General features: G+C 38.1%; 1 protein-coding gene across 1 annotated transcript in view; it reads right to left on the reverse strand.

Moving 5' to 3' along the window:
- LOC131031584 (uncharacterized) overlaps positions 1 to 21,344 on the reverse strand; it is a 107,831-nt gene that overhangs the window by 58,814 nt on the left and 27,673 nt on the right. The gene's annotated exons all lie outside the window — the stretch shown is intronic.

The raw sequence follows: 21,344 nt of genomic DNA on the forward strand, positions 1-21,344 counted from the left end.
ATACGAAACATACAATTATAGTAATAATGACCTTTGGTAGTGATTCTTTAAAGTGTTTACGTTCCAAGCAATATGTAAGAGGATATAAGAGACTAAGTTGAAAGCCAGTTAAAATACCAGGAATCACCACCTGGGATTAGTTAGTAATAATTAAAATAATATCAAACGATATCATTGGTCGGTTGTGAAGAGGTATAAGCCATGCCGGTTGGAGTGCAATCGTTCCTTTCGGTATTGCAAGATATAAAAGGAGATTGGATTCATTCAAACAATCATTAGGGGAGAATGATTGGACATTCACGTCAGCAATAAGGAAGGAAAAAAAAGACAATACAGTGATTTCCTATAAGGAATTATATGCAGCGTCTGAAGTAATAGAAGAGATTAGAAGATGCAGCGAACTTTATGAGGAGAAGACGCAATAAATAATAATCAATATGTTTGATGAATAAAATGATTGTTAGAGCAGCGGTAATTTCAATTTCATATCCATTAAGGGGCATGTCTGCAAAAGGATGGTTATGGAGAGAAATTACATGAAACCAATTACGAAGACAGAAAGTACATTGCCGTGAAAGCTGGGAAATAAGCATCGGGAAAACTAAGGTAAGGAATGTTTACATTTTTATCACAACGAATTATTAGAATTGAAATTGCACCACTGTAAATATTAAGAATTGAACCAAGACTATTGTGTATAACATATGTGTTTAGAATATATGAATTATACATTTATTATATGATCTAAACCATAGTTGGACTACTCGCGACTCGGCTCGACTCGCCAAGCCCTGGGAAAAAAACTCGGCAAAAACTCGGAAAAACTCGGCAACTTAAAAACACACTTAAATTTAATAAAAAATGCAATTTTTTTGCAAAATTTAATGAGAAGATGCATCCAATGAGTCAATAACTGATAACACAAAAGAAACAAGTTGATTCTAGATATATTTAAATGCAAAGTGTCTACAAATCGCATCCTCATGAGGAATGTTGATGGCTGGAAGCCTGGAAGCAAAATAGTAAATAGTTTTTTGTAAAACCAAAAGTAAATACATCATTACAAATTACAATTACAACTTCCTCTTCCCAGCTCTAGCAAAAACTAGGGGAAAGGTAAAACTAGAGGGTCTACCAAAGAAACGGGACTCGCCCGGACTCGCCTGAACTCGGCGAGTCCGAGTCCGAGTCATGCTCGGCGAGTCCCTAGGACTCGCCGAGTTGGCGAGTTTGGCTCAAACTCGCCAAACTCGGCGAGTCCCGAGCCCCAAACTCGGCCAGCGTCAAGCCAAATAAAAAACCAAAAATAAAATTAGTTTGCAAGGTTTTTTCAATTCCGTTTTTTTTTGTTAATTATCTCCTATCCTTAAAAGTGACCTACATTTCATTCACTTGCAAAAAAAGGAGTAAAGTGAGTTGGGAAAAAAAACAAGGGTGCATAGAAGAAAAACCAGCAAGGAGGAAGCTCAAGTTTTCTTCAATTTGTCACATTGGAGCTGCATTGGGTTTGGATTTGGTGCATCAAGAGTTGGATAGGAAGAGTTTGCAGCTCATTTCAAGCTTGTTGTAAGAGGTAAGATTGTTTTTTTGAAGATTATTTTGTTTCTTGTATGCAAAAATTCCATTTTCTATTCATTTATTTTGAAAGTTTTACATTTTCTTTCAAAATCTTTTGTATGTTTGTATGTAGCATGTAGTATGTAGTTGTAGTGTTGTACTATGTAGGGTTTGCAAATTTTTTTTCTAAAAGTAGGGTTTGACAAACCCTACTTTAGTTTTTTTGAATGTATGTATTAATTTTATTTTGTATTTGTAATGTTTTATTGCAGCAAACTTCACTTTATTATTTGCCTCAACTTCAAGTTTCACAAAACTATCCTAAAATGTCTGCTTCAGCTTCTAGACCCCCCATTAGAAAGGACCCTGCTTGGAAATATCATGAGGATTTTCCAGGGCAAAGAAAGGGGCAAAAAAAATGTACATTTTGCAAAACAATATTCCATGGAGGTATATATAGACTGAAATACCATATTGCTGTTGTGCGTGGACATGATGTCGAACCATGCCTAAAAGCACTCCCTGAGGCCATACGTGAATGTTATGTAATGGTTGAGGAAATTGAAAGGAAAAAGAAACAAAAGGAGGATCGAGCGGCCATTGGGAGAGAGGCAAATATAGGAAGAGGGACACAGTTAGGTTGTGTTGGAAGCCCTTCTTCCTTACCTTCATATCGTCCCACTCAGTTTGCTACTGCTGGTGCTTCCGCTTCTACTTCTTTAAGTGGCAGTACCATGGCCACTTCTCATGCTCCTAGCACTAGTAGTTGTAGTGGGAGTGTTAGCATTGGACCTAGGATTCTTAAATCTAGGTTGGATTCCTTCTTTGTGCCTCACACTACTCCTGGGTCCCAACCATCGCTTGAGGCCATGGGTTGGAACAAGGAGGTCCATGAGGCTGCTAAAATGGCAATTGGCAGGTTTTGGACCTATAGCAGTATTCCATTCTTTGTAGCCAGGTGAATGTTTTACTAACTTTTATGTTTGATTGTTTTAATTTTTATACTTAACTTATCTCATTGAATTTTTATACTTAACTTATCTCATTGAATTTTTATACTTAACTTATCTCATCGAGTTTGTTTGCGACAGGTCTCCTTATTGGCAAGAAATGGTTGATGCCCTTACCATATGCGGGGCGGGGTTCAAAGCCCCTAGTGAGAGTGATTTGAGGGGACCCATTTTGTCTCAAATGGTGGATGATGTGAAGAAGGATTTAGCTGAACAACGCCAGATATGGAGCACTAAAGGTTGCACCATCATGACTGATGGTTGGACGGATAGGAGAAATAGAACTCTCCTTAATTTTCTTATTTCTTCCGCAGGTGATTGATTAATTTTAGTTTCATATAGTTTTTTATTTTTTATTTTTTATCTAATGGTTTATTGAATGATCATTGATCTACCTTTATTTTTTTATTTCAGGGGGCACCGTTTTCATCAAGTCCATTGATGCCTCCGCCCATTGCAAGAATGCCACCTACCCATGTGAACAGATAAAGGAGGTGATTGATAAGGTGGGTGAGGAGAACGTGATACAGGTGGTGACCGACAATGCAGCAAATTATGTTGCTGCAGGTAAACTTTTGATTACAAACTAATTTTGTTTGCAAATTAATTACTATCTTGTAGTTTGTACCTCCATTAATTACAATTTACAATGCAACAAATTATGTTGCTGCAGGTAGACTATTGATGGAGAGGCACCCATCTATAGTTTGGACTCCATGTGCTGCTAATCCCATGGGTCAAGAGATGTGTAGAAAGGGCAAGAGATGTCTGCAAATTTGTATATAATCATTCATGGGTGTTGGCTCTTATGAGACAATACACAGAGCAGAAGGAGTTGCATCGTCCAGGAATCAAAAGATTTGCCACAAACTTCCTCACATTGCAGTCCATGCTTAGGTCTAAGTCTGCCTTCAGACATATGATTGTTGCTGAGAAGTGGTCTTCCTCATCCTATGCTACCACCCCTGCAGGGAAAGATATGGCAGACTGTATTTTTGATGAGCAAGACTTTTTGGTCCCTTGTGATGAGATAGTGAAGGTAATTTTTTTATAAATTCTACAATTTAACTTCATGTTTTATAACTTATTATATGTATTCTATTATTTGCTCATTTTTCTAAATTACACAATATTTTCAATTTTGCAGTTTGTTAAGCCCTTGGTGGTTTTGTTGCGAGTTGCGGATGGAGATAAGCCCGCAATGGGCTATATATATGAGGGCATGGATAGGGCGAAGGAGCCCATCAGATTCGTCTATGGAGGAGATGAGAGCAAGTATGGTCCCATTTGGGAGATCATTGATAGGAGATGGCATCATCAGCTTCATAGGCCCATCCATGCGGCAGCCTATTATCTGAATCCGGCATTCCGTTTTATCCCTTCTTTCAAGGTTGATGTGGAGGTCCTTAATGGGCTATACTCAATCATGGAGAAGATGGGACCTGCTGGTACTTCTCAGATAGACCTTATTCAAGAGCTACAGTTGTTCTCAGATGCACAAGGGGAGACCTTCTCTCGTCCTGTCACCAAAGACGCTAGGACAACTATGATGCCAGGTAAAAATAAATTGTAAGGCTTAATTTTAGTTTTATTGTATATTGTAACTTGATAAATGAGTTCATGAGTGAGACTGATTTTATTTCTTTTTCTCATTTCAAACTCAGATCATTGGTGGAGCTTTTTTGGCCCAACGACACCAAATATTCAGAAGTTGGCCATTCGCATCTTGAGCCAACCATGCAGCGCATCAGGTTGTGAGCGCAATTGGAGTATGCTTGAGCACATACACTCCAAGAGGCGCAATAGATTATCTGTGGAGAAGATGAATGATCTCGGCTTTGTTCACTACAACCTCCGCTTGAGAATGAGAAAGAATGCATTAGTTGACATCTCTCCTATCATTCTAGATGAGGTTGATCTTGAAGCAGAGTGTGCCAATGAGAATCAGACAGATCCTGGGACTCCTACAGTCGTCTTTAGTGATGATGACATTGATTGGATCGACCAGGCAGATATAGAGGCTGAGGCTGTAGCCATGGCAGAGGAGGAGCAGAGAGCACAAGCAAAGACAAGAAATACTGAGACTCAGAGTGACACCGTTGTTTCTGATGTTGGTGAGCATGGCATGGTGTCATGGGGAGCGACTATGGCTGCTCAATCATCCAGGACCTACCTTAAACGCCTTCGTAGGGGGCCAGGGCGAGAGGGTGCATGACCCTCTGAGCCATAGGCTTGTAGACTTGTAGTTGTATTTACTATTTACTTTTGGTATTTGTATGAAACATTTAATGATGATCATATGATGACATGGATTTTTTATTCCATGAGTTTTGTAATATTGCATACATTTGACAATATTTATATATCTATGATTGTTATTTTCTTCAGCTACAATTTGTGTTTATGGTTATGTGATTGATGTATACTTGTGTATGTAATCGAATGAGCCGAGTTTGATGATGTTATTGTGTCTTTAAGGTGTATTCAATAAAGGGTGTCTGAAACAAGTTTTAAATCTTTAAAAATCTCTAAATTTCTTGAGTTTTTCACTTTTCCGAGTCCAGTCGAGTCTGACACCAAGTCCCGAGTCCGAGTCCGAGTCGGCCTTGCCAAGTCCGAGCCGAGTCCGAGACCCGTTTCTTTGGGGTCTAGTCATAGAAGTCGGCAGTGGGCGTGACTGTGCCTCCTCGCTCGGTATGGCTGGTTCATCCTCCATCCTGGATGAAGCTATGTCTCCACCTGCTTGTGGCACTGACAATGACTCCTCATCCTCATCCTCTTCCTCCTCAATGTCATCCAGCATGAAACCAAATCCACCCCCCTCCTCCTCCATAGCCTGTATCTCCAAATCAGTGATGTCATCCTCGAAAAACAATGGAGGTTGCTCCTGTGATGTCCAATCACTGTAAGGATCTATATCATCCAAGTCAAGTGGACCACCTGCTACTTCCTCTACCTTCCTTATGCGCAATCGAAGATTATATTGCACAAAGACAAGGTCATTGGGTCGTTTTTGAGCTAACTTGCTCCTCTTCTTTGTGTCGATGGCTTGAAACAAGCTCTAATTGCACTCACAGCTGGATGAACTACAAGGTTGACATAGGATTCTGAGAGAAAAAAATTTGAGATTTGGGGTATTTCCACCCCAACTTTGCCACCAAACATCTGCAAATTAAAATTAGGTTGAGAGTAGCACCCCTCGCCGGGGTCTGAGGGTGAGAAAAAGAGGGGTAGAGAGATAGGTCTAGATCTTGGGGGAGAGAGGAGAGAGTGAGATGGAGTGTGGTAGAGAGGGGGGTAGAGGAAGAGTGATAGGGAGATAGATAGGTCTAAAATTCGAGGCAGATAAAGTGAGTGAGAGAATGTTGATAGGAGCATAATGATTACTGAAATTTAACTATCTGAAAAATTAAAAGATCTTCTAAAACCTAGAATTTGCATTATAACTCCTAGAGATCTGAAACCACTCTCAAACATCTTGCCAATATATACATGAAATATAACTTAAAGTATAAGAAACTTATACTTATATGTTATATTTAATGTATATATATTATATTCCGATGAAGAGAATAAAACTGACCTGAAAAAACAAAAATAGATAATTTTTTGACATGTTTGGGCCTCTTTTTTTAGTCTAGCCGAGTTTTTTATAGAAACTCGCCGAGTTTTTGCAAAAAACTCGGCAAGTTTTTGCTACGAGTTAAAGTGGTAAAAACTCGCAGAGCTCAAAAACTTGGCGAGTTTTTGAAACTCGCCGAGTGCTCTGCGAGTGTTCCATCTATGATCTGAACACACAGTGCTATTAGAATGATGTCTAACACTAGTTTGAGAGGAGCACTGGAGGAGGTAAGTAGTGGCAATGAGGGGCTCAGGTGGTCAGTGACTCATGAGTCAAGTAGCCAGTTACCAACTCCCTGCCAGTCTTCTCAAGCCAGTTGAAGTCATCTGAATGTCTCAAATATTAAGGCTTAGAAGGGAAGCAAAGGAAGACTACCCATCTAGCAAGGGGGTTAGAAGCAACCAACCCTTGGATTTGGTAGATTAACAGCTCTATGCTCTCCTTCTAGCCTGTGATGTTTTCTATTCTTTCTTTTCCCAATTTGTATGTTAGTACTGATAGTTTAGGCCAACCTATAAAATGTATATGCCTATAGGCAGTGTGTGTTTATCTGTGTGATCGCAGGTTATTTGTAATCCAAGTAACAGTTGCAGACTTAAGGCACAGAGCAGGTAGGGGACATTACAAGATTTGAGCAGAAAATTAATGCAAATCCTGAAGAAATTTAGAGCAGCCATCTAAGGCAGATTTATAGCAGAGTTAAGAAGACCTAATTCTTGTCACAAGAGTTTGGTGCCTCTCATTAAAAGAGACTGGTGTGTCTTACCGAGTTGGTGCTCAGTTGTGGGGATTGGTATCTCTAGTGGGTTGGTGCCTATGAAATCATTTAGAGGGAATAGGTGTTTCTTGTGGGTTGTGTTGATGTGTCTCTAGGCACATGCAAACTCAGAATAAAATACCAAAGTATCTTATCCTCTCTTGAACAAAATCTTTTGGATGCTGAAGATTTGCTTAACGTTCATCCAAAAAAGACTCCAAGGTTCCGTATGTAGAATCTCTACGTGTGGATAAGCCTAGTTGGTCGTTGTAATTGTTGTTTCATCAAAGGGCATTTATGGTTCGAAAAGACTCAACAATTGATTAGAAGATGGTATACAATGAGGTTTCTTTCTAAAACTTACTAAATGATTATTAAACAAAAGGGAAAAGGTGAGGGTTAAGATGGAATTCTAAGCTACTCTAGCATGAATGGATGAAGAATGAATACAAATGAAGCTCAACTAGTTATAGCATTGCCATACATGAACGACTTTGCTAGAACTAATGCAATCTTCTAAGGATGTTTTAAGGTTTTCAAATCATTGTCAACTATGGACACCATCAATTGAAAGCATATCAAAGGTTGAACAATAATCAAACTTAGACACTTTTAAATGCTCCAATTGACCATGCAAGGCTCGCTTACAATCAACAAGAAAGCTAGTGGTATGGATAATGATCTTCACTATATATCAAATACGACATTCCATCATGTAATCTAAAGCTAAAATTATCATCAAAAGATTAGCTTGAGAAGATAGAAGAATCATGCAATGAGCTTCAAGGATTGAGTAAAAATACCATAACTTCAATGTTTCATTAATCCAATGGCTAGATAACAACAATTCTTCAAGTCTTACTCAAGCTACTATTGCTCTCTCACTATTCACTATTGTCTCTTGCTATCAACTATTAACCTTTCAAATGAAAATGAGTGGAGCTTATATAGAGCTTCCAAATACAATGAAGGGCCGAGATCAAATGGAGATCAAGGGCCAAGATTTTGCCACCTAAACTCTAATTAGGGTTTGACACAAATGAAAACCCTATCTGGATAATCATCAGCAAGAATGAACCAATAAGAAGGCAACATATGCTGACACGGAAATCGAGGAAGCATCCTCCAATAGGAACGCGAAATGTTGCATGGGATCATAACAAACTGTCTACTAGAATCTGGTTCCCTTTCTCACGTTCCTTCTTGGCATATTCAATGAATCTAGTCACCATTTCTTCTATCTCCGTCGGGATCTATGGTAGAGACTTGAGCTGCTCTTCCATGTGCATCGCTTCATCAAAGGCTTTGACGATGGCATCCTCCCATTCAGGTTCGAACTCTTGAACCTTGCCTGCCAAAATCACAAACTCGAGCATATCATTCATTCGCTCTTTGGTTACCATACCATCTTCGCCGTAGAAGATAATCTTTATTCTTTCTTGTAATTCTTTGGATTCAATGACTGTCCCTGGATCAATCTTTCTCCTCAAGACATCCTGTGCTACTCCTACCATCTTATCATGAATTCGATGCATTTCATCTTGAACTTGACCACATCCATTTCCAATTTCTTCGAAGATAATCTTCTTTGTGCGAAGCAAGCTACTCCATTGCAAAAGATTTGGCGTTGTTCCTTCTTTTCTTACTTTTTCCCTGGATAAAATCTCACTTGGTGTCTTCCTTATTACTTGAAGCATCGAGATGATAATATCTCTAGCATGAGTGAATGCTTCGAAAGCCTCTATAAGCAAATGAGTTCTTCCAAGGACTCTTATAACCGTATCAAGTGTTTGCATGATATGTTTCATGAACTTATTCACCCTAGTATATGAATCTTCTATCCATGCATCCATCAATTGTGCTCAATTACTCATTTTCTCCATATAATCTACTAATTCTGCGAGAAGCAAAGGAGGTGGTGTAGTTGTTGGACTTTGTTGTGTCAAAGGTTGCTGAAATTGCTGAACGTAGTTCCTCCATGCATTTATCTCCTTTTCCAATTTTCTATTCTTCTCTATTTCAGCTCTCAACATATCATTGACGGCCTTCACTGAATCAGTTGCATCACCAATAGCTTGCTCGGACGTGAGTGGACCTAAGTCAATGGTCTCCACATCATACTTGTTGGTTAACGGATTGGATTTCTCAAAATTTATAAATAAATACTCCTGTTGCCCAAATAGAAAACCAATGAGAACCAACAGTTGGGTAAATAATTATTATTTTACCCTCTGTATAAAGGTACAGCTCCCTATATGATATTCAATGAATTTTGAATATATTTTATCATGTAATTCACTTTTAACCAGAAAGCAAACAAAAGGCTTCAACATTCACTTGTCAACACAACATGAATGCTTAATGATAGATAATGAAATTCATAGTAAGACATTAGGTTTCGAATGAAGATTAACTCACAGGATGATCAAAAATATTTGAACTCTGATTGATACTCACTCATGACTCACAGGACAAGGGGAATCAGAATATTCAAATGCTTTCAGCTAATTTCATTTATCAAATTGATTCACAAACTTCAAATGAAAAATCAGGGAAAGGAATCAGATACATGAACACATAATCATTCCAACAGAAATTTTTTACACATTCTAAACACACAGGTTTTCTAAAGTTGTATCATGTATTCCATTCCATTCAAAGATGGGTATTTCACTGAAATTACAAGTAAGACCAGTCTGTTCCTCCAAATTTTTACAAAATTTTTATATATCGCGCCAAAACATCCATTACTAATATATATAGCCGCCAGGCTAAATTGTCTTTTTTAACAAATGAAACTAAAATTCAAGAAACAACCGTCCGTAACTGAAATTAACTAAACGGCCACAAGCCGTAAATAGAGCTATAACGATAAGAACAGAAAACAGCTTAAATTGTCTCTGGGATGTGCGTGGTGCCACGTATATTTCGCCACTCCATATGAGCCGCGGAGAAGTTATGAACAACCTGGTAATGTGGGAGCCCAATGTGCAGGATGTGTTGCTTCCAAACTTCTTTGTCCATACCCACTTGCATGACTTTAATTTTGTGCACTTCTAAGTGATCTCAACAGACAACTAACATAGATTCAATTCGAGCTACCCTGGTGAAATCATCTCTGGTAAAAGACTTTGATTCTTTAACCAAGTTTATCTTTCCTTTGAAACTCTGCACCATATCTACTGCCTGCTCGATAGTCTGTCCATCTTCCTTAAGAAGTTGTACATCAATGCACTTTAAGTCTTTCTGCATCACAGCAATGAGTTCTTTCAATTCTTTCAACAGTTTAATGGACTCTTCGTGACCTTGCTTTATGATTGAATTTCTCCATTCAATGTTTTCCTTGGCCACATGCAGAACCTGGTCATCCAAATCATTTACTACCTTTTCTGTGAGAAAGTTCATGACACCATATTTCTGCACATCTTTCATCTGAATCAATACTGCAGCCCATTTTTTCCTTTCCTTCTCCCACGCTGACACCTCTGTTTCAAGCTCTTGAGTTACAGTTACAGCATCCTCGTACACCCTAACCAGATTAGCAATATACTCTGTTCCTTGCTGAATTATGGATTCAAGCCACTCCTCGAAGGTTTCCGCCAACATATGATTTCTCTGAACCTTATCCAACAAATTTTGGTTCATGGGTGATTTAGGATCAAAACTCTGAGAAACCTGTGACAGGGGCTGTGGACTAGGATGATGTATGGCATTGATGTACTCTGCCATTTGCTTAACAGTCTGTTTCAACTCCCGTTTGTCCTTCTCATCCTTCCATGTTCTGGACAACATTCTTTTAGCGGAGGACTCTAGGTGTTTTGCATCAGCAGCCCTTGAAGCAGTTCCTAAATCAACCTTTTCAACAGCAAAATCCTGCTCAGTAGCATTCTCTGGATCTTTATCTGAAATCGGCCTAGCCACTTCAGCTACCCAATGCCCTGTATTCTCATCCACTTCCAGCATAGCTTCTGCTTTTAGCTTTTTAGACTTAGATGTTTTCCCGAGGCATTTACTCACCATATCCTCCATAGGTACACTGATAGGGACTACATTACGTTTCTTACTAATTGACACTCCCAACCACCTTGAAACATTTGGGGATACTTTTGCTGGCGACGTCTGATATTCAAATGAATCCATGGTAGCCAAAGTAGTCGCTTGATTGGGGCTTTCCTCAGGTTGCTCCTTTTCTTTACCTGCATCTTGAGCTGCAGGGATGTTTGCTTCCGGTTCACCCATAACCACTTGCGCCTCTTCACTATCAAGAACTATGATAGTTTCTTTTCCTGAAATTTTTGCACCTTTCCTCTTACTTCTGGAACAGGTGACTCGAACTGTTGAGGGGCCAAATAGTGGTTCTTTAAACCTTCTAGTTTGAACCTTCTCACATTGAGTATCAGTGACACCTGCAATATCAACAATAATGTTAGAAGAAGAAATTGGTACAGCAGCATGAGATTGCTCAACTGATTTATCGGCTGAGGTAGTGGTCAGTCTTATTCCAGATCTACGGTCTCTTAACCATTTTTCTGTTCTCCTTATAACATTAAAGGTTTTAGATTGAATATTTTCTTCTTCTCTCCTATCCTAGTCAATTTCAAGAATAGGTTGCTCATGAACTCTTTCATTGAACTCCGGGTCCAATACATCTTCACCTTCCTCTTCTTGTATTTCTGCTATGTTCATTGGCAATTTCAAAGTAATGATTTGCCGTAAAGTGAACCTTGACCATAATCTTCTTCAGACTTCAAATTCATCACAGCAATCCTCCCAGTAGTCTTCTAACTGGGGTATATGTGAAAAGTTCACATCAACATTCAGGTGCTTCATTGCATATTCTTTGCTATCAAATCCCTGTCGAGCAACATATGGCGGCAAATTCATCTTCTTGAGCTCCAATTCTAAGTTCAATGCATCAGAAACAGTTTTACAACTATAATATCCGAGTTCAACTGGGAAAATTGCTTCAGACTCACTTTTCATCCCTAATTTCTTATCAACATGAGCTAACTGTCTGCAAACTTCTAAAAGTACATAACTATCGAGAGCATATCTGGGCAATTTGAAAGGTTCATCTTCAAAGCCACCAATTCTAATATAAGTAAATCTAGGAAATTGAATAAAACAACTCCCATATGTGCTGACCAACTTTAATGCCTCAGGTGACATTCTATTATTCAAATTTCCCTGCAGTTCAAAAGTTAATCTTCCCACAAAGACATCATTCCATCTCAAGAAGTTTTTTGTGTACCTCTGTATCTGCAAATGTGGATAGCACTCATAGACCTTCATTCCATTAACCCAAGGTTCTTGATATAATCCTGGCCATTCTGTGATACAGGCTAAAATGTAAAACAGGTATGAAGTCATATGAAAATTAGCTGTTCCAACAAAATTACTTAAACCTTCGTGCAATCTCTCAGCAATTACTTGCGCCCAGTCAAGGTATTTTTCACCAGCTAATAATACCTGAATGTAAAAATACATCCAGTCCTCCCAATAGAAGGCATGTGAATTCCCCTTAAGCCTATTCAAAAGAATCACGATATCCCTAACTTCTGTAATGAAATGCTCTCTTGTCAAGGGTTTAGGCAACCTAAAACCTCCCTTCTGTATTTTAAGGAGCCAGTTTCTAGCAATGACGCTCCAATAAACACTTTTCTTCTCAGAGAAAAATGCATATGAGGTTCCTATGGACCAATCTTCATACGGCTCTCTGTGAGGAATTCCAATTGCGGCCATTACTGTTTCTCTGTCAATCCGCACTAGCATGTCTCCATTATTGGCTCTAATACACCTATTACTAGCATCATATCTATTCATGCATGCATATACTAATTCTGGGCAAGGAGCAGCAATTGGGAATGCGGTGGCCTCAACAAGACCACTGTGAACTATCTTTCCCATCATAGAATTGGCTGTTGGGTTCTTAGCCCTCTCTAGAAAATTATCTAACTCATCTTGAATGAAGGCTGTATCGTCTAACTCCGGGAGGGTACTAATCAAGCATGATGTTCGACCCAATTTTGGAAGAGTCGGTCTCATTTTTGCTTAAAATTGCGTCAATCAGACAGCATTCAACTCCGAGGCAAAGAATTACACTTTTCCAATCTCAGAACTAAAACAGAGCAGGGGAAAATAAGCAATTGAACTCACCTGTCTTCAACATCAAACTGTGAAACCCTCGGAAAAACTGAGCTAAATTAACTTCCGCGTCTCCACTCTTCGCCAACGGCAACAATAATTGTCGTACCTGAGAAGCATCATATTTAAGGACGGAAAATACTGAAAAGAACCAACACACGCTTCGTCCCAGCTCATTCATCCATGTAAAACCACTTGTGATTTGATATAGTTCTGACATGCTTATTAATTAGAAATTAACTCCACACCGTCGACATGCCTTCTCATGATTGTTTCCATAATTGCAATTTGAAAACACGAAAACCAAGGAAAATTTTGTTTCGATCGCACCGCCTTTTCTTCCTAAACACCATCGGGCTGATTTGAAAACACCGCTTTGAACTTTGAACTATTTTAAAAGAAGTTCATTGGTTCAAAATTCAATGACAAAAGATCAACATTTGCGAACAGCCAGAAAGAGACAAAAGGAACATTCAATGACACGGGAATGAACCTTGAACCTTGAACCGTTTCAAAAAAAGGTTCAATGGTTCAAGTTCAAAGTGACTATAAGACTAGTACTAAAGAGACAGCCGCAAAACACAAGACAAAAGACCGATTGAACCTTGAACCTTGAACCTTGAACCGGAAAGGTTCAAAGTTCAAGTTCAACGACTATGCTGATGAAGACTTAGAACTTAATGGATCGCATTTCCTTTGAACCCGAATTTTGAACTTTATAAAAGGTTCAACAGATGAGTACAAAACTCGATTGATGAAGACTTAAGCTCTACGAAAATGATGACCCTTATTTTTTGATGGGCTATAAGCGGATAAAATAAAAGGGGGTAACAATACTCATCACCTGTAATCTCTTCTTGATGCTTTTCAACTCTTGGAGTAGCTATTTGTAACTTTCTTGATCCCGATTCATCTCTAATTACCTTTCACATCTTCGTAGCTTTCTTCTTCTTGGTGACTTCAAAGGTTTGACTTAGAAGATATTTGGTCTTCTTCTTCTGCCATCAATTCTTGAGCTAGCCTCTCTTTTAGCCATTCTGGAATAGAAGATCTTCCTTCTTCAATTTGTGCTCCTTCGATTATTTGTTCATCTCTAGGTGGTGAAGTAGCTTCATCATCATCCTCACCACCATCTTCAATCTCTTGAATGAGACGAGTGAAGTCCTCCTGCTCTTGAAATGATTTCTCTTTTCCTTTTGTATTGTGAACTGTGGATTCAACTGATTCATTGGCTCCTTGACTCAATTCTTTTTCCATCCTTACCTCTTCTGGTCGAGAAAGGGGATGACCTGCACTTGATTTATGCTTCTTCTTTATGTGTTCCTTCTCACCATGATCTTCCTTCCTCTTGGATCCTTTTGAATGAGATGGTTGAGGTGCGCTACCACTTGCACTAGCTTCATCTTCTTCTGTTCTTTCTTCTAAATGGAATGTTGGTGTTATGCTTTGCTCCTTCAACTTTTGGTGCTACACATCTACCCATATGCGAGTGTACTCCACGACTGGTTTCATTAATTCCTTCAAATATTCAATCTCCAAATCTGCCCATTTGAATTTGATCTCCTTATCTTCTTTGGCATAAGCTCCTTGGAGATATTTACCATTGTCTTGAACTTGATCAGCCACATGGAATAATCTGCCTTCCCTGATGAAACTAAGGGGTAGTCTAGAAAACGTCTTCTTCTTTACCTCTATATCATTTGGGATATTTGCCTAATAGTCTTCTAGATGCCATCGATGTCTATTATTTATCCCCAGAAGTTCTTTTACTTTACCATACGGATCAAAGTGTTCTCTCATTGTGAATAGCTTGAGTGAATGATGTGCTAATTCTTGCTCGGCATCTTTAGCTACATGAACAAATGGGCATGACTCAATGGAATCCCCGAGTGTGATGGGAAAAGGAACACCTGCTCCATGCTTATGTCTATACACTTTGACATATGCCAATAGTTGTCTTACCACCTCGAGTAATACCACTCTATTTGTTGGATATCGTGGTAACATGTAGGGAGGAACGGGAGACCCCTGGACTCTGATGTAGGTAAATTTCGGGAACTGGATGAACCACGCAACATATTGCTCTACCAAAGCTTGTGCCTCTGGAGAAAGTCTTTGTTGTGACCCACCTCGAAATTGCCTCATGACATGCATAGTGAATGCATCATTCACCCTCCTATAGTGTTGTTTCGATGGATGTCTAAGTTGTGGATAGCAATCATACACCTTGATTTCTCCAGGTCTTCTTCCTACTACTCCTGTATACATGAGTCCTTGATATTGAAAATTTCTTGCAATAGAATATATAACATAAGAACTCATATAGAATGTTCTAGTGCGCATTAATCTCCTTAATTGCTTATCAATATTGTTGCTGATAACTCTTGCCCAATTGATCATCTTCTTGTCCCGGGTGATAGTCTCAATGTAGTAAAACATCCATTCTTCAAAGTAGAAAGCCTCAAGTGCTCCAGCCACTCGATGGAGTAAGGTGATGAAGTCCCTGTATTCATCATGGAAGTCTACACTGTGCAGTCTATCCGGCCATCTGCTTCTGCCTTCTCTACTTTTCTTCAACCAAAATTTATCAATGATCTTCGCACAAGCCTCAGGGTCATCTTCTTAGGCCGATTTAGCTCCTTCTAAAGTTATGTAAGTCATTTCCTTGGATTCAGGTAGATGAAATGTCTTGCTGATAGTTGTCTCCGAGAGATATGCAAGCACCTTCCCGTCCTTTGTGACAATTCTCCTTGACTCTGAATCATAATGTTGAGCACATTCCACAATGAGTTTGTAGCATTGCATTGTGGGAGGAAAGCCAACTGCGTTGATAAGTCCACTTTCAATCATCTTCTTGGCTGTTGCTTTAGGTTCGTTGATGAATGATGGGTGGCGAAACTTCTTGGTGTCGAACTTGTCGAGATGAGTGTCTCCAATTTTGCTCCAATTTGATGTGATACTACTCTCGAACGTACTCCCCTTCATATCTTCCTTAATGAGCCCTTGACGGGAGAGAGTCTTGTTTTGCTTGGGAGCCACCATCTTTCACCTATAAGAGACGTGCAAATTAGATTAATGGTGAAAGGTAGGTAAAATTCAGATTTCAAATCAACCTTCTTTGATAAATATAATTTTATTGACTGAAAAAGATTGATTTATGATTAATATAGATCTGATTCAATGAAATTCAACCAAATTTTAACTATAATCAGATCTGAAATGACTCCTCTATCAAACAAAATCCTATATTTCACCTCAGATTTGACTGATTTCACCTTTCCAAGAGACTAAATGGTGATAAAAATTTGTAAGAACTAGGAAAAGATGAACAAATTCGCTCTTCAAATAACACACGCTAATGAATTCGCCTTGATGGAGACGTTGCTACTAATAAATTCGCCTTGTTGCTGATGAATTCTTATGAAGTTCACTGATTATAGATGAATTTCACTAGCTATTGATGAAATCTGCTAGCTGCTGATGAAATTTGCTCAAGAAAGAAGAGATAATCTGCTTGATTTGATGGTGAAATGATTGTTTCAACTCTTCTTTTATAGGCGATCTAGATGAATAGATGTGTCTCTTACCCTAAGGCCGACTTTGTTATGCAATAAAATTTAAATGAATACTTACCCTTAACCGACTTATCTCAAAATCAAATTGGAATTTGCCTTGGACGCTTAAATTGTGCCTTAATTGATTTTGTAAACATGAACTTCACTTCATAATATCAAGTCCCAAAGTTTGTCTTGTTCCCTCTAATCATTCAACTCATGAAGTATAATTTTGCTCTCCTTGTTCGATACATGAAGTTGTAAGATTGCTCAAAATCAGTAGCTTGTGAAATGAAAACTTCGCTCCAAATCATGAGTGCATGAAGTAACAACTTCGCTCCAAATTGGCGAAACATGAACTTGCTTTAATCATTTCTCCTATTTATATCCAACTTCATTCACCAATCGCTCTTCTTAACAAGATCATGAACTTTGCTCTTCTTCCCAAACACATGAAGTAGCAATTTCGCTCCAAACTCTCAACTCATGAAGTTACTATTTCGCTCTTAGTTGCTTGAACCCGAAATTCACTCCTATCTCCTTGAAGTTGAAGTTGTAAGATCGCTCTACTTCGCTCCTCTAAATGAGATCATGAAGTTCATTTGGTATTGTGTCCTCTTTAGGTGATTATCCTTTTCTTATTCAATTTCGCTCATGCTTATGAAATTCACTCTCCTTGGTGAAAACATGAAGTTTTCTCATCTTTCTCAACTACCGAAGTTAAAAGCTCGCTCACGGCCTTCAACTCATGAAGTTAGCACTTCGCTCTTCTTCTTCAATACACGAAGTTGATTTATTTCACTCTCAAGATCGCTTCATTTTGCTAGGTCATGACATTTCGCTCCAAAGTGCTTGAACATGAAGTTGTCAATTTTGCTTAAAATGTAAACTTGTGAAGAAAGCAACTTCGCTCCATATTGGTGAAACATGAAGTTCGCTCCTATCTCCTTCAACATGAAGTTCGCTCCTATCTCCTCCAACATGAAGTTCGCTCCAAATCACTCAAAGGTGAAGTTCGCTCCAAAGTGCTCAAAGGTGAAGTTCGCTCCAAATCACTCAAAGGTGAAGTTCGCTCCAAATCCCTCAAATTTGAAGTTCGCTCCAAATCCCTCAAATTTGAAGTTCGCTTCAAAATGTTCACACCTAAAGTTCGCTCCAAAACGTGAAGTCATGAAGTTGTGAAATTTGAAAAGTGAGGTAGACTTAGAGGTGGGGCGAATTATAAAGGAGCTAAAGATCACTTCATTGCACATTTAAATGCTCAAATTCATACTTACTTTCACCAATTCTCAAACAAAAACTGAAGCGAATTCACTCAACCTAAAAAAGGAGCGACTTTAATAAACTTCTAAGCTGGACTCTTGATCACTTGGCCTGAAATACAAACCTTATAAACTCACTCAATTCATCTGAAAGCAGAGAGAGACAAGGCAAGACAAAAGAAACTCAAAAAAAGAGGGGTCCCCATTTTGATGGGGCGATGTGTGATATGGTCACAACAGGTTGGTGCCTACAAATTTTGTAAGAAGTTATTGAAAACCAACACAAAAATACTGAGGGGGGTGTGACTCAGTATTTGAAAAATTTTAATCAAAATTAGCCAATAGAAAACGAATGGAAAAAAAAAGTACACAAAGAACACAGAAATTATCTTGTGGAGAACCCTTTCGGGTAAAAAACCACGGCATCAAGAGCTTCCATTAAATTAAATGAGCACCAAGCCTATTACAAAAGTGAGCTACACCTAATGCCAAGAGAAGCACCTCAGACTTAGCTGAGGCACCAGCCTCAGTATGAGCACCAACTCTGATTAGATTTATAAAATTTTACAAAAAATGACTTCTTTAGATTCATCGTGATATGCGTAACTTAAACACATTTGCTGCAGGATAATACATACTTAACATACTGAAATCATCTTCCAGCAGATAGAAACTATGCAGCTATAAAAAACCCATTGACACCAAAAATACATCACTTCAATACCACCCGCACAATCTGTTCTTCTCACATCTATTCAGATTATTCAATGATAATCAAATAAAAACAGCTTAGAAGATATATATCCATCCAAAAACAAAACGCCAAACTTCTTTTTACAAAATAGTGCCTTTTCTCCAAAATTAACCGCCCTCCCTTAAAACATGTCACTTTTTTTTAAAAGATGTAAACCATCTGTCTCTTATCAAATACGAACCTTGTTTTTCAAAAAGGAGTTCAAGAAAAAACAATATCTCCCAATACATTTTGATCACACTTTTTTTTTTTAAATGTCGATAATTTTTTTAACGCCACACATCATCGAACAAGCATCTTTGTTCAAAACGAAGAATCCAAAAAACCAAAAACTTTTAATCAGATTCAATGAGCTTATATCAAAACCAAAAGAACTTTTGTGCAGAAAGGAACAAAAGACCATCAAGCTTATGTCAATTGATTGCATTTTTTTATTCAAACTAATTTTCACGGCACAAAAAACAGCCCGAAACAACACCCGAAGAATTAAAAAAACTGAATCATTTGCTAAAAACATCAACAGCTACTGTTGCCCACGTTTTTTGGCAAACTAACACAATCTTTTACTGTAATGTCCCCCTTTTAGCGCAACATGATATGGGGTGTCGTTAGCCTATTCTGACACGGTCCCGAAGGCTAACAAGGACATTGGTGGGATCCTGAGGTGTTTTGGCCTAGGTGTTTTCAGTTTCAGGCCAATCGGTGCTGCTCTGACAGGGTTTCTAGACACTTACTATTTATAGTAAGTTAGTCTCCAAGCAGTGACTTGAAATTTTTAGTGTTTCCTTGGTTGGCATAATTATCAGTAAAAAATATTTGAAGGCGACAATGATTTAAAGGGATTATCAACAATGTTTTAATATTTAACGATAAAGTGTAAAGTTAAATTAAATATTTAACTTTATCGTTATATTATAAGGTTGGGAATATAAAGTAATGTTTAAAATATTAAAAGTCCCTTTAATGTGTACATTGTGGGAAATAATATTTTATTCTAAAATGTATTATCCCACATTTAGGAAATGAAGTGTTTGCATCCAGGAAGAAGATATAAATTGAGGTTGAGAGCTCTCTTTTGGGGTATGCTTGGATGAGATTAATGTTATGCTATTGGATTTCGTAGAGATCTGATTATTGGGCTTGGAGGACGGAATCCCTCTTTGCTAGCATTCTCTTCACTGTTGAAAGACACAGTTAGGAGGATTAATGGTGTTTTCATTCAGGAAACACATTGGGCTTATCTGGTGCTCTCGCATGAAGTTTTTACAGGGGTTTGAAAGTGCAGATTTGAAGATAGTGATTTTGCTACAGTACCGCGTGAATAGTGTTTTTGCTACAGTACCGCGTGAATAGTAAAAATGCTACAGTGCCATGAATAGTGCTGCTATAGTGCATGAACAATGTTGGTATGAAGTTTACTTGTTTTTCCTGCTGATTAGAAGTTTGGAAGGCTACCATTACATTTGCAGACCACTACAACATTCAATTCCAGGTTTTTTCTATCATATTTTCATAACTAAGCATTGTAATTGTTGAATACAAACCTGAATAATTGTCACAGCCCATAAGGTAGTTGAATGTGCACATTTATATTGCAAATCAGTATTTAACAACAAATAAGAAGTTTCGGGTTTTGCATATATTGTTGTATGTTTGTCAAGTGTTTGATAAAATGCCATGTTGATTATTAAGCAATTTAATTGATATCACATAGTAGTTTGCAAGTCTCTTTCAAAATGAAAATAGGGGTGGTCATTTCATTTACTGAGCACACCCGACGCATGACAGAGGATGCGGAATATCTTTTCGAACAAAAATTGTCAGCTCCAGTTAAAAAGGCATCTTCTGACAAAGAAAACGCACCTCAAAAACAAAACACATCATCAAAAAAAAACGTATACACCATTGACAAAGGAATTTGAAGAGCCAAACAAGAATACAAAAGTCTTTTGTCAAAGAATAAGTCAAAGCCTATACAAGTGGCACAATGAAGCTTCAGAAAAGATGAGCAAACACTTACTTTAATGAAATCCAACTCTTTGCCCTAAATTAACCCGATTGCATGGAAATACAAGGCATATTAATCTAGTAGGCAAACCTGGAAGCAGCTGACAAACAGCGGATGTAGTCTTATACTACTGAAGCACAAGATACTTTATTGCAACCAATAACACTTCAGCAAGAAAACAACCAGGAAGCTCAAATACAAAATTCTAAAACCTCCATAGCACCATTGACATTAATGACAGAAACAATCAACAGTTATCAATACAAAAGCAATATTTTGTCATGGTTTTATCCCACAAGGGCTTCCACATAAATTGTGTTCTTTTGTATTCTTACTTGTTATATCTTGCATGTGTGTTTGATTAAGCTTTTGAAGTATTAGTATTGCATCTAATTGAGTTTTGCAACATAAAAGATTGTTGATATCGTGATTAACCCCACCACCCCTCTCAGTATAATATATATATAAATATTGTCAAGTTTTTAAGGTGTACAAAACTCATGGATTATTATATCCATGGAATTGAAAACAAAAATAACAATATGTAGCTAGTAGAAGATAGATAAGCACACACCTCCCTTACAATATGTTATATACAAAACACACAAAACGATAAACTTATGGTTCTCATTTTATTATCTTTCTGATGCCTCCCTCTCTAATTATTTTTGTATCT

This window comes from Cryptomeria japonica, chromosome 2 (genome assembly GCF_030272615.1).
Source record: "Cryptomeria japonica chromosome 2, Sugi_1.0, whole genome shotgun sequence".
Classification (NCBI taxonomy): Eukaryota; Viridiplantae; Streptophyta; class Pinopsida; order Cupressales; family Cupressaceae; genus Cryptomeria; species Cryptomeria japonica.